Source organism: Globicephala melas, chromosome 7, assembly GCF_963455315.2.
Source record: "Globicephala melas chromosome 7, mGloMel1.2, whole genome shotgun sequence".
Taxonomy (NCBI): Eukaryota; Metazoa; Chordata; class Mammalia; order Artiodactyla; family Delphinidae; genus Globicephala; species Globicephala melas.
The window spans coordinates 58052370-58070495 of record NC_083320.1 but is presented as its reverse complement, the minus strand read 5'-3'; the positions used below and the strand labels follow the sequence as shown (position 1 = coordinate 58070495).

The 18126-nt window shown below is 41.4% G+C and overlaps 1 protein-coding gene and 1 pseudogene across 3 annotated transcripts in view; one reads left to right on the top strand and one right to left on the bottom strand.

Moving 5' to 3' along the window:
* LOC132597607 (uncharacterized) overlaps positions 1 to 18126 on the top strand; it is a 109089-nt gene that overhangs the window by 51409 nt on the left and 39554 nt on the right. The gene's annotated exons all lie outside the window — the stretch shown is intronic.
* LOC115851093 (MARCKS-related protein-like) lies at positions 12329 to 12928 on the bottom strand (annotated as a pseudogene).

Genomic DNA, 18126 nt, shown 5'->3' with positions numbered 1-18126 from the left:
ACATCCACCTCACTACAAATAACTCAATTTTTTTTTTTTTTTTTTTTTTGCGGTATGCGGGCCTTTCACTGTTGTGGCCTCTCCTGTTGTGAAGCACAGGCTCCGGACGCGCAGGCTCAGCGGCCATGGCTCACAGGCCCAGCCGCTCCGCGGCATGTGAGATCTTCCTGGACCGGGGCACGAATCCATGTCCCCTGCATCGGCAGGTGGACTCTCAACCACTGCACCACCAGGAAAGCCCTCAATTTTGTTTCTTTTTATGGCTGAGTAATATTCCATTGTATATATGTGCCACATCTTATTTATTCATTCATCTGTCGATGGACATTTAGGTTGCTTCCATGTCCTGGCTATTGTAAATAGAGCTACAATGAGCATTGTGGTACATGTCTCTTTTTGAATTATGGTTTTCTCAGGATATATGCCCAGTAGTGGGATTGCTGGGTCATATGGTAGTTCTATTTTTAGTTTTTTAAGGAACCTTCATACTGTTCTCCATAGTGGTTATATCAATTTACATTCCCACCAACAGTGCAGGAGGGTTCCCTTTTCACCACACCCTTTCCAGCATTTATTGTTTCTAGATTTTTTTGATAATGGCCATTATGACCGGCGTGGGGTCATCGCAGTCTTGATTTGTATTTCTCTAATAATTAGTGATGCTGAGCAACTTTTCATGTGCCTCTTGGCCATCTGTATGTCTTCTTGAAGAGATGTCTATTTAGGTCTTCTGCCCATGTTTTAACTGGATTGTTTGGTTTTTTCGATATTGAGCTCCATGAGCTTTTTGTGTATTTTAGAGATTAATCTTTTGTTTGTTGTTTCATTTGCAAATATTTTCTCCCATTCTGAGGGTTGTCTTTTTGTCTTGTCTTTGGTTTCCTTTGCTGTACAAAAGCTTTCAAGTTTAATTAAGTCCCATTTGTTTATTTTTGTTTATATTTCTGTTACTCTAGGAGGTGGGTCAAAAAAGGTCTTGCTGTGGTTTATGTCAAAGAGTGTTTATCCTATGTTTTCCTCTAAGAGTTTTATAGTGTCTGATCTTACACTTAAGTCTTTATTCCATTTGGAGTTTATTTTTGTGTATGGTGTTCGGTAGTGTTCTCATTTCATTCTTTTACATGGAACTGTCCAGTTTTCCCAGCACCACTTATTGAAGAGGCTGTCTTTCTCCATTGTATGTTCTTGCCTCCTTTGTCATAAATTAGGTGCCCACATGTGTGTGGGTTTATCTCTGGGCATTCTATCCTGTACCATTGATCTATATTCTGTTTTTGTGCCAGTACCATACTTTCTTGATTACTGTAGCTTTGTGGTATAGTTTGAAGTAGGTGAGCCTGATTCCTCCAGCTCCGTTTTTCTTTCTCAAGATTGCTTTGGCTATTTGGGGTCTTTTGTGTTTCCATATGAATTGTAAGATTTTTTTTTTTTCTAATTCTGTGAAGAATGCCATTGGTAATTTGATAAGGATTGCATTGAATCTGTAGATTGCTTTGGGTAGTATAGTCATTTTTACAGTATTGATTCTTCCAATCCAAGAACATGGTATATTTCTCCATCTGTTTATGTCATCTTTGATTTCTTTCACCAGTGTTTTATAGTTTTCTGAGTACAAGTCTTTTCCCTCCTTAGGCAGGTTTATTCCTAGGTATTTTATTCTTTTTGTTGTAGTGGTAAATGCGAGTGTTTCCTTACTTTCTCTTTCTGATTTTTCATTGTTGGTGTATAGGAATGCCAGAGATTTCTGTGCATTAATTTTATATCTGCAACCTTAACCAAATTCATTTAGTTCTAGTAGTTTTCTGGTGGCATCCTTAGGATTTTCTATGTATAGTATCATGTCATCTGCAAACAGTTTTACTCCTTTTCCAATTTATATTCCTTTTATTTCTTTTTGTTCTCTCATTGCTGTGGCCTGGACTTCCAAAATTATGTTGAATAAGAGTGGTAATAATCTTCTTCCTGATCTTAGTGGAAATGCTTTCAGTTTTTCACCATTGAGTGTGATGCTTGCTGTGGGTTTGTCATACATGGCCTTTATTATGTTGAGGTAGGTTCCCCCTATGCCCGTTTTCTGGAGAGTTTTTATTGTAAATGGGTGTTGAATTTTGTCAAAAGATTTTTCTGCATCTATTGAGATGATCATACGGTTTTTATTCTTCAGTTTGTTAATATGGTCTGTCACATTGATTGATTTGCGTGTATTGAAGAATCCTTGCATCCCTGGGATACATCCCACTTGATCATGGCGTATGATCCTTTTAATGTGCTGTTGGAATTTGTTTGCTAGTATTTTGTTGAGGATTTTTGCATCTATATACATCAGTGATATTGGTCTATACTTTTCTTTTTTTGGGATATCTTTTTCTGGTTTTGGTATCAGGGTGATGGTAGCTTCGTAGAATGAATTTGGGAGTGTTCCTTCCTCTGCAATTTTTTGGAAGAGTTTGAGAAAGATTGGTGTTATCTCTTCTCTAAATGTTTGATAGAATTCGCCTGTGAAGCCATCTGGTCCTGGACTTTTGTTTGTTGGAAGATTTTTAATTACACTTTCAATTTCATTACTTGTGATAGGTCTGCTTATATTTTCTAATTCTTCCTGGTTCAATCTTGGAAAATTGTACCTTTCCAAGAGTTTGTCCATTTCTTTGTGGTTGTCCATTTTATTGGCATATAGTTGTGCGTAGTAGTCTCTTAAAATCCTTTGTATTTCTGCAGTGTCATTTGTGATTTCTCCTTTTTCATTTCTAATTTTATTGATTTGAGTCCTCTCCCTTTTTTTCTTGATGAGTCTGGCTAAGGGTTTATCAATTTTGTTTATCTTCTCAAAGAACCAGCTTTTAGTTTTATTGATCTTTGCTTTTGTAGTCTTCGTTTCTGTTTTGTTTATTTCTGATCTTTATGATTTGTTTCCTTCTACTGACTTTGGGTTTTCTTTGTTCTTCTTTCTCTAGTTGTTTTAAGTGTAGGGTTAGATTGTTTATTTGAGATTTTTCTTGTTTCTTGAGGTGAGATTGAATTGCTATAAACTTCCCTCTTAGAACTGCTTTTGCTATGTCCCACAGGTTTTGGGTTGTTGTGTTTTCATCGTCATTTGTTTCTGTGTATTTTTTAATTTCTTCTTTGATTTCTTCAGTGATCTCTTGGTTATTTAGTAGCACACTGTTTAGCCTCCATGTATTTGTGTTTCTTTACAGGTTTTTTCATGTAATTGATTTCCAGTCTCATAGCGTTGTGGTCAGAGAAGATGCTTGATACGATTTCAGTTTTCTTAAATTTTCTGAGGCTTGACTTGTGACCCAAGATGTGATCTATCTTGGAGAATGTTCCATGTGCACTTGAGAAGAGAGTGTATTCTGCCACTTTTGAGTGGAATGTTCTATAAATATCAATTAGATCTATCTGGTCTATTGTGTCATTTAAAGCTTGTGTTTCCTTATTTATTTTCTGTTTGGATGATCTGTCTGTTGGTGTAGGTGGGGTGTTAAAGTCCCCTACTATTATTGTGTTATTGTTGATTTCTCCTTTCTTGGTCGTTAGCATTTGCCTTACGTATTGAGGTGCTCCTATGTTGGGTGCATGAACATTTATTAATGTTACATCTTATTCTTGGACTGATCCTTTGATCATTATGTAGTGTTCCTCCTTATCTCTTGTAACAGGCTTTATTTTAAAGTCTATTTTATCTGATATGAGTATTGCTACTCCAGCTTTCTTTTTTTTAAATTTTTATTTATTTATTTATTTATGGCTGTGTTGGGTCTTCGTTTCTGTGCGAGGGCTTTCTCTAGTTGTGGCAAGCAGGGGTCACTCTTCATCGCGGTGCACAAGCCTCTCACTATCGTGGCCTCTCTTGTTGCAAAGCACAGGCTCCAGGTGTGCAGGCTCAGTAGTTGTAGCTCACAGGCCCAGCCGCTCTGCGGCATGTGGGATTTTCCCAGACCAGGGCTCGAACCTGTGTCCCCTGCATTGGCAGGCAGATTCTCAACCACTGTGCCACCAGGGAAAGCCTCCAGCTTTCTTTTGATTTCCATTTGCATGGAATATCTTTTTCCATCCCTTCACTTTCAGTCTGTATGTGTCCCTAGGTCTGAAGTGGGTCTCTTGTAGACAGCATGTATAAGGGTCATGTTTTTGTATCCATTCAGTGAGCCTGTGTCTTTTGGTGGGACATTTAATCCATTTACATTCGAGGTTATTATCGATATGTATGTTCCTATTACCATTTTCTTAGTTTTGGGGGGTTTGTTTTTGTGGGTCTTTTTCTTCTCTTGTGTTTCCCACTTAGAGAAGTTTCTTTAACATTGTTGTAGAGCTGGTTTGGTGGTGCTGAATTCTCTTAGCTTTTGTTTGTCTGAAAAGCTTTTGACTTCTCCATTGAATCTGAATGAGATCCTTGCTGGGTAATCTTGGTTGTAGGTTTTTCTCTTTCATCAGTTTAAGTATATCCTGCCACTCCCTTCTGGCCTGCAGAGTTTCCGCTGAAAACTCAGCTGATAACCTTATGGGAATTCCTTTGTGTGTTATTTTTTGTTTTTCCCTTGCTGCTTTTAATATTTTTTCTTTGAATTTAATTTTTGTTAGTTTGATTAATATGTGTGTTGGTGTGTTTTTCCTAGGTTTATCCTGTATGAGACTCTCTGTGCTTCCTGGACTTGGGTGACTATTTCCTTTCCCGTGTCAGGGAAGTTTTCAACTATAATCTCTTCAAATATTTTCTCAGACTGTTTCTTTTTCTCTTCTTCTTCTGGGATCCCTATAATTCGAATGTTGGTGCAATTAGTGTTGTCCCAGAAGTCTCTGAAACTATCTTCAATTCATTTCATTCTTTTTTCTTTATTCTGCTCCTCAGCAGTTATTTCCATCATTTTGTGTTCCAGCTCACTTATTTGTTCTTCTGCCTCAGTTTTTCTGTTATTGAATCCTTCTAGTATATTTTTCATTTCAGTTATTGTGTTGTTCACCTGTGTTTGTTTGTTCTTTATTTCTTCTACATCTTTGTTAAACATTTCTTGTATTTTCTTAATCTCTGCTTCCATTCTATTTCCTAGATTCTGGATCATCTTTACTATCATTACTCTGAATCCTTTTTCAGGTAGATTGCCTATTTCCTCTTCATTTATTTGGTCTTGGAGGTTTTTACCTGCTCCTTAATCTGTGACATTTTTTTGCCGTCTAATTTTTTTTTTTTAATGAGTGGGATTGTGTTCCTGTCTTACTGGTTGTTTAGCCTGAGGCTTCCAACACTGGAGTTTGTAGGCTATTGGGTAGAGCTGGGTCTTGGTGCTGAGATGAGGAACTCCAAACTCCAGGAGACCTCACTCTGATGAGTATTCCCTTGGGTCTGAGGTTCTCTGTTAGTCCAGTGGTTTGGACTCGGAGCTCCCACTGCCGGAGCTTTGGCCCAACCGTGGGCTCGATAACCAAGATCCTGTAAGCTGCGTGGGGTGGCCAAAAAAGAAACAATATCAAAGAAAAAAATAAAATTAGACTAGGAAACTATCAGATATGTTAGAAAGAATGTAAAAATAAAAATATAGACGAATCAACAACTGGAAGGTACATCAGTACCACAATAGGAAAAAAGAGGAGGAGGGAAAAGAAAAGAAAAAAAAAACAAGGGGAAAAGGCCTTGGCTGTGGAGGGTGGGGCCTAAGCAAGGTCGAGTTTTGGGCTGTGGGCAGGGCCAATGCTCAGGACCCACATGGCTGCAAAAGGCCCTGGGGACTGTGGGGGTTTGGGCTTAGGCTCAAGGAACAGAATGTGCCCAGGCGTGACCCCCAGCCCTGGTCTCAGAGAGCAGGGGACCTCACTTGGGGCCCAGTAGGCTTCCTGGGCTTGAGTGGGCAGGGCATACGCCCTCCTCTCCTGCTCCTCTGGTCTGGGAGGGCCCCTCCCGGCTCCCTCTGCTGATCTCCCAGGCCTCCCTCCTATGCCCCCAGGACCAGTGCGGCCAGGGGGGAGGGGGAGGGCTTGGAGGGCAGGGGACTGGCCTGGGATCTCAGCAGGCTCCCTGTGCCCAAGTGGGCAGGGCAGTTTCCCTCCCTCCTCTCCTGTTCCTCAGGATGGCTCTTCCTGCCTGCCTCTCCTGATCACCCTGACCTCCGTCCTATGCCCTCAAGTACCCACACGGCCTGGAGGGGGCCTTGGAGGGCCAGGGATCGACCTGGGAGCTCCGCAGGCTCCCTGGGCCCGAATGGGTGGGGCAATTGCTTTCGCTCCTTTCCCACTCTTCCCGGAGAGTTCCTTCCACCTGCCTCTTCTCATCTCCCCAGGCTCAGGGACGCCAATCCTGTCTGGCCTCCACTTTTCCTCCCCCATCAGTCCCCCTACATCCTACTTGTTCACTTTGGGGTTCCTCCCACCTCCTTGGGCATCAGAGTCCCTCACCAGCGGCCGGCAGGCGCCCTAGTTGTGGGGAGACGCTAACTCTGTGTCTTCCCACACTGCCATCTTGACTCTGCCTCCATTTTTAGTTTTTTGAGGAACCTTAATACTGTTTTCCATAGTGGCTGCACCAATTTACATTCCTACCAACAGTGTACAAGGGTTCCCTTTTCTCCACATACTCTCCAACATTTGTTGTTTGTAGACTTTTTGATGATAGCCATTCTGACAGGTGTGAGGTGATACCTCATTGTGGTTTTGATTTGCATTTCTCTAGTAATTAGTGGTGTTGAACATCTTTTCTTGTGCCGGTTAGCCATCTGTATGTCTTTTTTGGAAAAATATTCAGATCTTTCTGTTTTTTGATTGGGTGTTTGTTTTTCTGATATTGAATTGTATTCTCTGTTTACATATTTTGGATATTAATCCCTTATCAGTCACATCATTTGCAAATATTTTCTCCCATTCCGTAGGTTGTTTTTTTGTTGTGTCCTTTGCTGTGCAAAAGCTTTTAAATTTAATTAGGTCTCATTTGTTTTTGCTATAATTTATATGGCAAAGAGTGTTCTGCCTCTGTTCTCTTCTAGGATTTTTTTGGTTTTCATTCTTACATTTAGGTTTTTAAACCATTTTGAATTTATTGTTTTATTTGGTGTGAGGGGATACTCTAATCTCATTGGTGGCTGTCCAGTTTTCCCAGCACCACTTGTTGAAGAGGTTGTCTTTCCTCCACTGTATATTCTTGCCTTCTTTGTTGTAGATTAATTGACTATAGGTGCATGGGTTTATTTCTGGGCTTTATACTGTTCCATTGATTCACGGGTCTGTTTTTGTGCCAGTACCGTACTTTTTTGATTACTGTAGCTATGTGGTATAGTCTGAAATCTGGGAGGGTTATGCCTCCAGCTTTGTTCTTTTTCCTCAAGATTATTTTCAGGGTCTTTTGTGGTTTCATACGAATTTTAGGATTATTTGTTCTACTTCTGTGAAAAATGTCATGGGTATTTTGATAGGGATTCCATTAAATCTGTAGATTGCTTTGGGCAGAATGGCCATTTTAACAGTATTCTTCCAATCCAAGAGCATGGCATATCTTTCCTCTTTATATCATCTTCAATTTCCTTCATCAAAACTTTTCAGAGTATAGGTCTTTCACCTCCTTGGTTAAGTTTATTCCTAGGTATTTTATTCTCTTTGGTGAGATTTTAAATGAGATTTTTTTTTTTTTTTACTTTCTGATATTTTGTTATTAGTGTATAGAAATGTAACAGATTTTTGTACATTAATCTTGTATCCTGTGACCTTGCTGAATTCATTTATTAGTTCTAATGGTTTTTGGGTGGAAGCTTTAGGGTTTTCTATACAGAGTATCATGTCATCTGCAAATAGTGACAGCTTTACTTTTTTCCCTTCCAATTTGGATACCTTTTATTTCTTTTTCATGTCTTATTGTTGTGGCTAGGACTTTCAATTCTATGTTAAAAAGAAGTGGTGAGAGTGGGCATCCTTGTCTTGTTCCTGAGTTTAGTGGGAAGTTTAGTTTTCATCATTATGTATGATGTTGGTTGTGGCTTTGTTATAAATAGCCTTTATTATTTTGAGATATGCTTCTGTTATACCCACTTTGATGAGAGTTTTTCTCATGAATGGATGTTGGGTTTTATCAAATGCTTTTTCTTGTCTATTGAGATGATCATGTGATTTTTATCCTTCCTTTTGTTATTGTGGTATATCATGTTGATTGATTTGGGAATATTGACCCTGGAATAAATCTAACTTGATCATGGTGTATGATCCTTTTTATGTATTGTTTGATTCAGTTTGCTAACATTTAGTTGAGGATTTTTGCATCTATATTCATCAAAGATATTAGCCAGTAATTTTCTTTTCTTGTAGTGTGTTTGGTTTTGGTATCAGGGTAATAGTGGCCTCATGGAATGAATTTGGGTGTGTTCCATACTCTTCAATTTTTTTGGAATAGTTTGAGAAGGATATGTATTAGTTCTTCTTTATATTTTGGTGGAATTATCTGTGATGCTGTCCCATCCTGGAATTTTGTTTGCTGGGAGTTTTTGAATTACAAATTCAGTTTCACTTCTAGTGATCAGTATTTTCAAATTGTCTGTTTCCTCTTGATTCAGTCTTGTCAAGCCATATGTTTCTAGAAATTTGTCCATTTCTTCTAGGTTGTCCCATTTGTCGGCATGTAACTGTTTGTAGTATTCTGTTATGATTTTTTATATCTCTGTAATATCGGTTGTAATTTCTCTTCTTATTCTGTTTGAGTCCTCTTTTCTTCCTGGTGAGCCTGGCTAAAGGTTTTTCAATTCTGTGTATCTTTTCAAAAACCCAGCTCTTGGTTTCACTGATATTTTCTGTTGTTTTCTATCTCTGTTTATTTATTTCCTCTCTGATCTTTATTATTTCCTTCCTTTTGCTGACTTTGGGCTTTGTTTTTTATTTTTCTAATTCTTTTAGGTGGTAGTTTAGGTTGATTATTTGAGATTTTTCTTGTTTATTTAGGAAGGCCTGTATTGCTATAAACTTTCCTCTTAGAACTGCTTTTGCTGCATCCCATAGATTTTGGAAAGCTGTGTTTCCATTTTCATTTGTCTTGGGGTATTTTCTGATTTCCTCTTTGATTTCATTGACCCATTGTTTTTTTAGTAGCATGTAGTTTAGTCCCCACATGTTTGTTCTTTTTCCATTTTTCTTTATGTAGTTGATTTCTAGTTTCATACCATTATAGTCAGAAAAAATGCTTGATATAATTTCTATCCTCTTAAATTTGTTGAGGCTTGTTTCGTGCCCTAGTATCCCAGTATGTTCTTCAGGATAGTATGTGGTCTATCTTGGAGAACATTGCATGTGCAGTTGAAAAGATTGTGTGTTCTGCTGTTTGGGGATGAAATGTCTTGTAGATAAATCTATTCAATCCAACTGGTCTATTTTTTTTTTTTTTTTTTTTTGTCGAATGGTTTTTATTTTGCTTAAGTACCCCTCCATTTTTTTTTTTAACATCTTTATTGGAGTGTAATTGCTTTACAGTGGTGTGTTAGTTTCTGCTTTATAACAAAGTGATACAGTCACACATATACATATATCCCCATATCTCTTCCCTCTTGCGTCTCCCTCCCTCCCACCCTCCCTATCCCACCCCTCTAGGTGGTCACAAATCACCGAGCTGATTTCCCTGCCAACTGGTCTGTTGTGTCATTTAAGCGCTGTTGCCTTATTGATGTTCTGTCTGGATGACCTGCCCATTGATCTAAGTGGAGTGTTAAAGTCCCCTACTATTATTGTATTATTGTCAGTTTCTCCCTTTATGTCTGTTAATATTTGCTTTAGGTGCTCCTGTATTGGGTGCATATATGTTAAGAAGTGTAATGTCCTCTTCTTGTATTGATCCCTTTATCATTATATAATGCTCTTCTTTGTCTTTTGTTATAGCCTTTGTTTTAAAGTCTATTTTGTCTGATATGAGTATTGCTACCCCTGCTTTCTTGTCATTTCCATTCATGTGAAATATCTTTTTCCATCCCCTCACTTTCAGTCTATGTGTGTCTTTAGCCCTGAAGTAAGTCTCTTGTAGGCAACATGTTGAAGGGTCTTTTTTTTTTTAATCTAGTCAGCCACCATATGTCTTTTTTTTTTTTTTTTTTTTTGCGGTACGCAGGCCTCACACTGTTGTGGCCTCTCCCATTGCGGAGCACAGGCTCTGGATGCACAGGCTCAGTGGCCATGGCTCACGGGCCTAGCCGCTCTGCGGCATGTGGGATCTGCCCGGACCGGGGCACGAACTCGTGTCCCCTGCATCGGCAGGTGGACTCTCAACCACTGTGCCACCAGGGAAGCCCACCATATGTCTTTTGATTGGAGCATTTAGTCTGTTGATATTTAAAGTAATTGTTGATAGGAATGTACTTATTGCCATTTTATTTTTTGTTTTCCACTTGTTTTTGTAGTCCTTTTCTGTTCATTTCTTCTTCTTTTTGTTTTTTCCCTTGTGGTTTGATAAATTTCTTTAGTAGTATGCTTCTGTTCCTTTCTTTTTGTTTTTTTGTGTATCCATTGTAGATTTTTCATTTGTGGTTACCATGGGGTTCATATATGTTGACCCATAATTATATCTACTTGATTTAAACTTATGGTCATTTAAGTTCAAACACATTCTAAAACATCTACATTTTTTACTCTCCTTCCCCACATTTTGTTTTTTTAAATGTCATCTTCATGCTTATCCCTTTAACACTTTGTTGTAGTTATAGTTGCTTTTACAATTTTTTGTGTTATAATCTACATACTGGCTTATTCAAGTAATCTTCAATTCTTGCTATATATCTGCCTTTCCTAATGAGATTTACCCTTTCCTCTAGATTCTTCTTTTCCATTTAGAGAAGATCCTTCAAGGTTTCTTTTAGGGTAGGTTTAGTATTGCTGAATTCTTTTAGTTTTTGCTTGTCTGAGAAGTTCTTTATCTCTCCTTCTATTCTAAAGGATAATCTTGCTGGGTAGAGTATGCTAGGTTGCAGGTTTTTCCCTTTCAGGAGTTTGAATATATCATGCCACTCCCTTCTGGCCTGCAAAGTGTCTGCAGAGAAATCAGCTGATAACCTTATGGAAATTCCCTTGTACATGACTCTTTGGTTTTCTCTTGCTCCCTTTAGAATTCTCTTTATCTTTAATTTTTGCCATTTTAATCATGGTATGTCTTGATGTGGGTCTATTTGGTATCATCTTGTTTGGGACCCTCTGTGCCTCCTGTAACTAGATATATGTTTCCTTCTTTAGTTTTAGGAAGTTTTCAGCCATAATGTCTTCAAATACATTTTCTATACCCTTCTCTCTCTTATTCTGGAACCCCTATAGTGTGCATGTTGGTGGGTTTAATATTATTCCAGAGATCTCATATGTTACTTTCATTTTTTTTCTCCTTCATTTGTTTTTCTGTCTGCTATTCTGATTGGGTGATTTTCATTATTTTATCTTCCAAATCACTTATGTGTTTTTCTCTGTCATTTAGTCTGATATTCATAGCTTCTAGAGTGTTTTTTTATTTCATATATTGAATTATCTATTTTTGATTGGGTCTTTTATATTTTCTAGTTTCTTGTTAAAATGATTTATGTTTAGATCAATTCTCTTCCCTAATTCGACTAGCATTTTTATTACTAATGTTTTGAACTTTTTTTTGTAAAGGGACGACATATATTCCTTTTCCAAATGTTACAGTAAAACCAGGTGGAAGAAAATGGTTTTAGCAGTTAGGGAAAAAAAAGTACACATCTGGAGTTTGGCCATTAAAAGTAATTTACAACACTGAGAGGGGAAAAAAAAAGACGAGAAGTTGTTTCCCATTACAGACCTCCCCACCACCCCAAAGCTTAATACTTGCTTACCAAGTCAAAAAAGTGACAGTTGATTCACAAGCTGGAGGTTTGAACTTGAGGAAGGCATTTATAAAAACCCAGACAGGGGCAGTGTCCTCCCTAGCCCAGGGGCCACTAGGCACAGCACAAGAGATTACAAACTCAGCAGGGGAAGGCTGGACACTCAGGGTTTGGGAGTGTAGGCACCCCCACCTCTGGCTCAAGGATTTGGGGAGTAAACAAAACCTGCCTGGAAAAGAATTGGGGACGAAAACCAGCAATTGCCTTCTGCATGGATGGGGACAGGGAAGGAGGTAGGGCCAGGGGCAGGAGCATTTCACATCACTAACCTCACTTAGGAAACTGCAAGGGACCATCTTCAACTGCCTTAAGAGGAAGACCAGATGGATGATGGGAGAATCCACAAGAGGGAGAGGAGGAGAGGGAACGTGTCTAGGGGGCAACAGCCCCTTCCCTTCTGGGCACAGGAAGGCAACCAGGGCACCAGGTCCAGGCAGTGACCACAAGGACAGCAAGGACAGCTTAGAGATCACTCATCTGCCCCCACCCAGCTACTCATTCTGCCTGCCCACTGGTGTAGGGCCTCTCTCCGGCCCGAGGAGTGGATGGCTCTGTGCCTGGGGCCCTGCCTCTTCTGTGTCTCCTCCCTTGGAGGCAGCGCCAGCCTCTGCTCCTTTGGCCTGGGGCTCCTGGCTCTCGGGTAGCGGCAACCTTCCCTCCCTGGGCAGTGCCTTCCTCGCTGCAGGCACCGACTCCCCCCGCTCCTGCCCTTCCTCTGTGGGTGGCGAGGCAGACAGATCATCCCCCCACCCCCGGCTTCCAATTTCTCCTGAAGGCCAGGCCACTCAATTTGGAAGGCTTCTTGAAAGAGAATGTCTTCTTCTTCTTGGGGGTCTCCTCCCCCTTGGCCTCAGTGCCCTGGCTAGGGGGTGCTGGCTTGATGGCAATGCCAGTGGCCCCAGCTGCCTCCTCTGTTCCATTCATGGGGGAGGGGGCGACTCCCCTTCACCTTTGGGGGATAAGTCTCCACTGCTTTTCACGCAGCCGTTCTTGTGGCCGTTCTCCTGTCCATTGACCTTTGCGGGGGAAGTGCCTGCTGCCTCCTTGGCGGTTACATTGCCCTGGGGAGCCTTGGAGCTCTGGCTGCCCATGGTGGGGTTCCGCTGGAGGGGCACCTGGAGCCACCCTGGGCTTGTGCCACAGGAGATAGTTTGGTCAGGTGGGCCTCACCGGCGGGGGTGGGGGATGGGGTGGGACTCGTGGCTGAGGGAAGGGGCCCCACTCCATGCCCCCCTCCCACTAGCTGTGCCGGCCCCACTCTGTGCCAGAATGCCACCCTGTTTTGAATTTTTTATCTGGTAAATTGTTTATTTCTGTTTCATTATTTTTTCAGGGGTTTTCTCTTGTTCTTTCAATTGAGGGTAATTCCTTTTCCTTTTCATTTTACTTAACTTTCTCTGTCTATGAATTTAGGTAAACCGTTACCTATTGTGGTCTTAAAGAGGTGTTCTCATGTGGAAGCCTCCCTATGCAGAGCGAGTGTGCCCAGTGCCTTTGGTGGGAAGGCTGGAAGTTATGTGGATGCCAGTCATGTCTTTCCTCAGGTTGTGCTGGTTGCTGTCACCTGGTAGGCAGTGTGGCTGGTGATGGAGGAGCTAGAGGCTCACAGTTTGAGGTGGGACTTCCTCTCTGCTCGCTGGCTGTCATCGTCCTATCAGGGGCGGGGTCTGATCCCTAGTTGCTGGAGCAGAAGCCCTGAGGGTCAGGCTTGCATTGGCTCTGTTCTGTTTAAGTGTGTATTTTTCCTTCTCCCGCACTGGGACCTTTGCCCCGAAGGAGGGGAGTGCTGAAGCAAGTGGGGCTTGTGCTGTTATAGAGGACCAGTGTGTTGCCTGTGTAGAAGTCTGCAGCTCTGCTCGATGCAGCCCATGGTTGCATCTTTTCCCTGGTCTTGGCTGCCCCAGATCTAGTGCTGTGCTGCCATGGAGTGAGTGGGACTGGAGCGGGGCCAGAGCATTGGCTCAGCTTGGGCTGGGGCATGCAGTGAGGCAGCTGTGGAAAATCTGGACAGCCACGTTGCTGTCAGAAGTTTGAGCTGCTTCTGGAGTGCTGCTTTGAGTGAGCACCAACAGTGGCTGCCACCGCCCCACCTGGACTATGTCCTGGGCTGCCTCTAAGTCCTTAGCTCAAGTCTTTACCCAGGTCCTGACCACCCTAGATCCAGTGCCACACTGTGGAGTGGAGTGAGGAGGGTCGAGGTGTTTGCTTGAGTCTGTCTTTTTTTCTAAGATCAGGTCTTCCCTTGCTTTGGCTTATTGAAATGTCCTTGCTTCTATGAAATATAAGTATTTTTTAAAACTGGCAAAGAAAAAGTGGACAATGATATTATGTCTCCTCATTCAAATGTATTTACTCAGCCTTGAGTTTGACCTCTGGATCCATTCAAGATAAGTGGCTTGAGGTAAATTTCTAATTTTGATTTCACCACATGTAAAGTCACAGAGGTTCATAATAACACATGTAATATTTGCAAATAACATATTTGCAAAGACCTTAGCACACTTTGTAGTACATCGTAGATGATCAATAATTTGTGGTAGTTATATGAAAAATAAAGACAATAGATAAGTGTCATCATCCAGATAAGTAAATTAAGAGGAGTGTATTGATGGTATAAACTTACCATGTTTACACCACTGTGTTAGCTAAGTTTTTCCATTTTTCCATGGTGGCTTCATTTGGGACCTATCCATTCTTTTGGCTCCAAGAGTACGTCTAAGCAGTAAGCATCAAGGGGGAATTTTCCTTTCATGCACACAGCCAACCAAACAGACCTGTGTTAGCTGTGAGGAGCATTCCAGAACCAGTGGTAGAATGAGGTTGTGCCTACTGGCTGAAGTTCTTGTTGGATCTAGAATTTAAACTCACCTCTTTGGTTCTAGGACTAGTATTTCCTATTGTACAATGCAGATCTTTGTATTTCCAATGCTTAATAAATCATAGTTTTTTAAAATTAATTAATTTATTTTTGGCCACGTTGGATCTTCATTGCTGTGCGTGGGCTTTCTCTAGTTGAGGTGAGCGGGGCCTATTCTTCGTTGCGGCGCGCGGGCTTCTCATTGCGGTGGCTTCTCTTGTTGCCGAGCATGGGCTCCAGGCATGCGGGTTTCAGTAGTTGCAGCACACAGGCTTCAGTAGTTGCAGCTCGCGGGCTCAGTAGTTGTGGTTCACGGGCTGTAGAGCACAGGCTCAATAGTTTTGGTGCACGTGGCATGTGGGATCTTCCCGGACCAGGGCTCGAACCCGTGTCCCCTGCATTGGCAGGCAGATTCTTAACCACTGCGCCACCAGGGAAGTCCAATAAATCATAGTTTATCAGTGTTTGTTGATGATTTAAATGAATAAATGTGAAAATGCACCTAGGGGAATACAGTAGGTCCCTAAAGCATTAGGGTTTTCTCAATTATCTGCTGCTATTTGTTTCAGGGACCTATCTGAAATAGATAGCATTTTCACAGGTGACCTTTAACTTACTAACTTAAGAAAACAGAAAACAGGAAAAGGGTGGGAATTACTCTTGACTAAGACATATTTGTGTTAAGTCCATGATGGGTATTACAGGTATTCTGACAGGCATCTTCCTGGTCAAGATTTAAGTTAAATTTGAGCTCGATGTCTAATAACATCCAGACTTGTTTCCCAGGCACCTCAAAAGTCGAACATGGGGGCCTCCCTGGTGGCGCAGTTGTTGAGAGTCTGCCTGCCGATGCAGGGCACATGGGTTCGTGCCCCGGTCCGGGAGGATCCCACATGCCGCGGAGCGGCTGGGCCCGTGAGCCATGGTCACTGGGCCTGCGCGTCCGGAGCCTGTGCTCCACAACGGGAGAGACCACAACAGTAAGAGGCCCACGTACTGCCAAAAAAAAAAAAAAAAAAAAGTCGAACATGTTTTCCTAGATAGGTGACATTGTGGGACCTTTAACTGACAATAATGCAATGTGGGCAGTGCAATGACTGAATGATTTTAGAAATATTGATATCTATAGGCCACTCTATGAGTAGAGAGGAGGCAAACACTTTTGCTGTCTCATATTTATCTGGGATTCTCATGTCACTCTTACGGAAAGCTGGTGGCTTAAAGTTTTTAAGACATCCACTTTGTTCAGGTTCTACATCAGAAGCTAGGGAGGGCCATAATGCAAGGACAGATCCAGGTTTTGTGAGGCCTGAAGCTGTAGACAATTTAGGGTGCTCTATTGTTAAAAAAACCCCATACAATCATAAATTTAAATATTTGATATAAAAGTGAGTAATTAGAAGGGATCAGTCCTTGCAAGTAGAGGTCACAAAGCTGGTTTCATTAGCTTCCTGTAAATGTGCCTCTGTAATACTGGAAGCAACATTTTAAGACAAAGGGATTTGTGATAGAATGTTGATGGGTGGGGCATTTCCAAACATTTACCAGTAAGAGACACATGTATATGCTAAATGTAGCTCCAGAGATAGACATTAAGTGCCAAGTGCTCAGAGTGGAGGGAAGCCGGGTTGTAGGGAAGACAGCAGAGAAGGGGCCACTGTCAATTATGCATTCAGGAAGCCTTCAGTTAATTGGAATGCTTAGGGAGCTGGGAATCCTTGAGTTGACTTTTCAAATTAATCAAAAACAACAACAACAAAACCCTATCATTTATTGGCCATCAGAACTTTTTAAAAATACAGTCCTTTTCTTTTTTCCAATTTTCCTGTAGGTTTAAGAATTAAAAGAAAAAAATCAATCAATGTAATTTACCCACTGAGTTTAAGGAGAAAAGAAACCAAATAATTACTTAGAGGGGGAAAATAAAGTATTCACTTCCTGCCTTAATAGAAAGTCCTCTGTTGCTTGGGTGACTGAAGTAGCACCCGTGCCTGGTGGGAACAGGAATGCTGGCCTCCTTAACTGCCTCTCAGAGGTCATTTGACCGGTAGAATTATGGTGGGGACATTGGTTTGATTGTGGTGTAGCTGTAAGTGCTCAATAAAAATTCCTTGAATGGATGAATGAACCAAATGAATGGTTCCAGTTTGAACAGATAAGGACAGTTTTGAAAGCATTTTTTATTCCTAAGAATTCTGTAATTAAATTTTATCAGACTCTTTTGAATGCACTGAAAATTCCTTCCTGAATATGGCCTAGGTTTGACAGAGAAAGGATTAGGAAATGGAACTTTCACTGAGCGCCTGACATATGCCAGATATTTTGCTGATGTCTGTATATTTATTTAAGCCTTGTAACCATTTTGCAGTGGAGGAAAACTAGATCTCAGGACTAAAATAACTTGTCGGTGGCCTTCCAGGGAGCAAGTGGCAGAGCTAGGATTCAGATCCAAGTTTCTGTGTCCAGGGTTCATTCTCTGACTCTAACTTGTCATTTGACCTTTCTTTCCAGCAAATGTGAAAGACACATGAAACAGAGACTTTAGCTAGAGGGAGGAAGGATTATAAAGAAGGGAGTGTGGTGTGGTGCAGAGTTATGCTGCTTAGCCATCGGTAGTATGTGACTTGGGGTCTTAAATTACACATCTGTAAGATCAGAGGACTGGAGTTGATGACCTCTGAGTGGGGTGACCACATGGCCCAGTTTGCCAAGGCAGCCCTGATTTATACCAGTTGTACCAAGGTGACTATGATTAGCATTCCCTTCCACTTTCAAAAGTGTTCCACTGTGGATCGTAAAGTCTAAGGCTGCCCTATATATGAGATTCATTCCAGGTCTTAATTTCTATGATTTCAAATTGAATCTAATAGTTTCTTTGATTACTGAAGCAATAGGAATTTTCATTTCCCAGGCCCATGAGGTGTGAGGGACTGATAGCACATCAAGTGACCTCTGTCTAGAGTTTGCTTTACATTTCTGATACAGATATTTTTTCTGATATTGCCCCTTTCCTTTAAAAGTACACTAGTTAGGGACTTCCTCGGTGGTGCAGTAGTTAAGAATCTGCCTGCCAATGCAGGGGACACGGGTTCGATCCCTGGTCCAGGAAGATCCCACATCCCACCCATCAGCAGATAGACTGCCTAAAGTCATCCTGAGTTAACAGCTGCCTGACATGGCTCTGCCCACCAGAGCGACAAGACCCACCTCCACCCACCAGTGGGCAGGCACCAGTCCCTCCCACCAGTGAGCCTGCACAAGCCCCTGGACCAACTTCACCCATCAGGAGGCAGACACCAGAACCAAGAAGAATTACAATCCTGCAGCCTGAGGAAGAGAGACCACAAACACAGAAAGTTAGACAAAATGAGACAGCAGAGAAATATGTTCCAGATGAAGGAAAAAGATAAAACCCCAGAAGAACAACTAAGT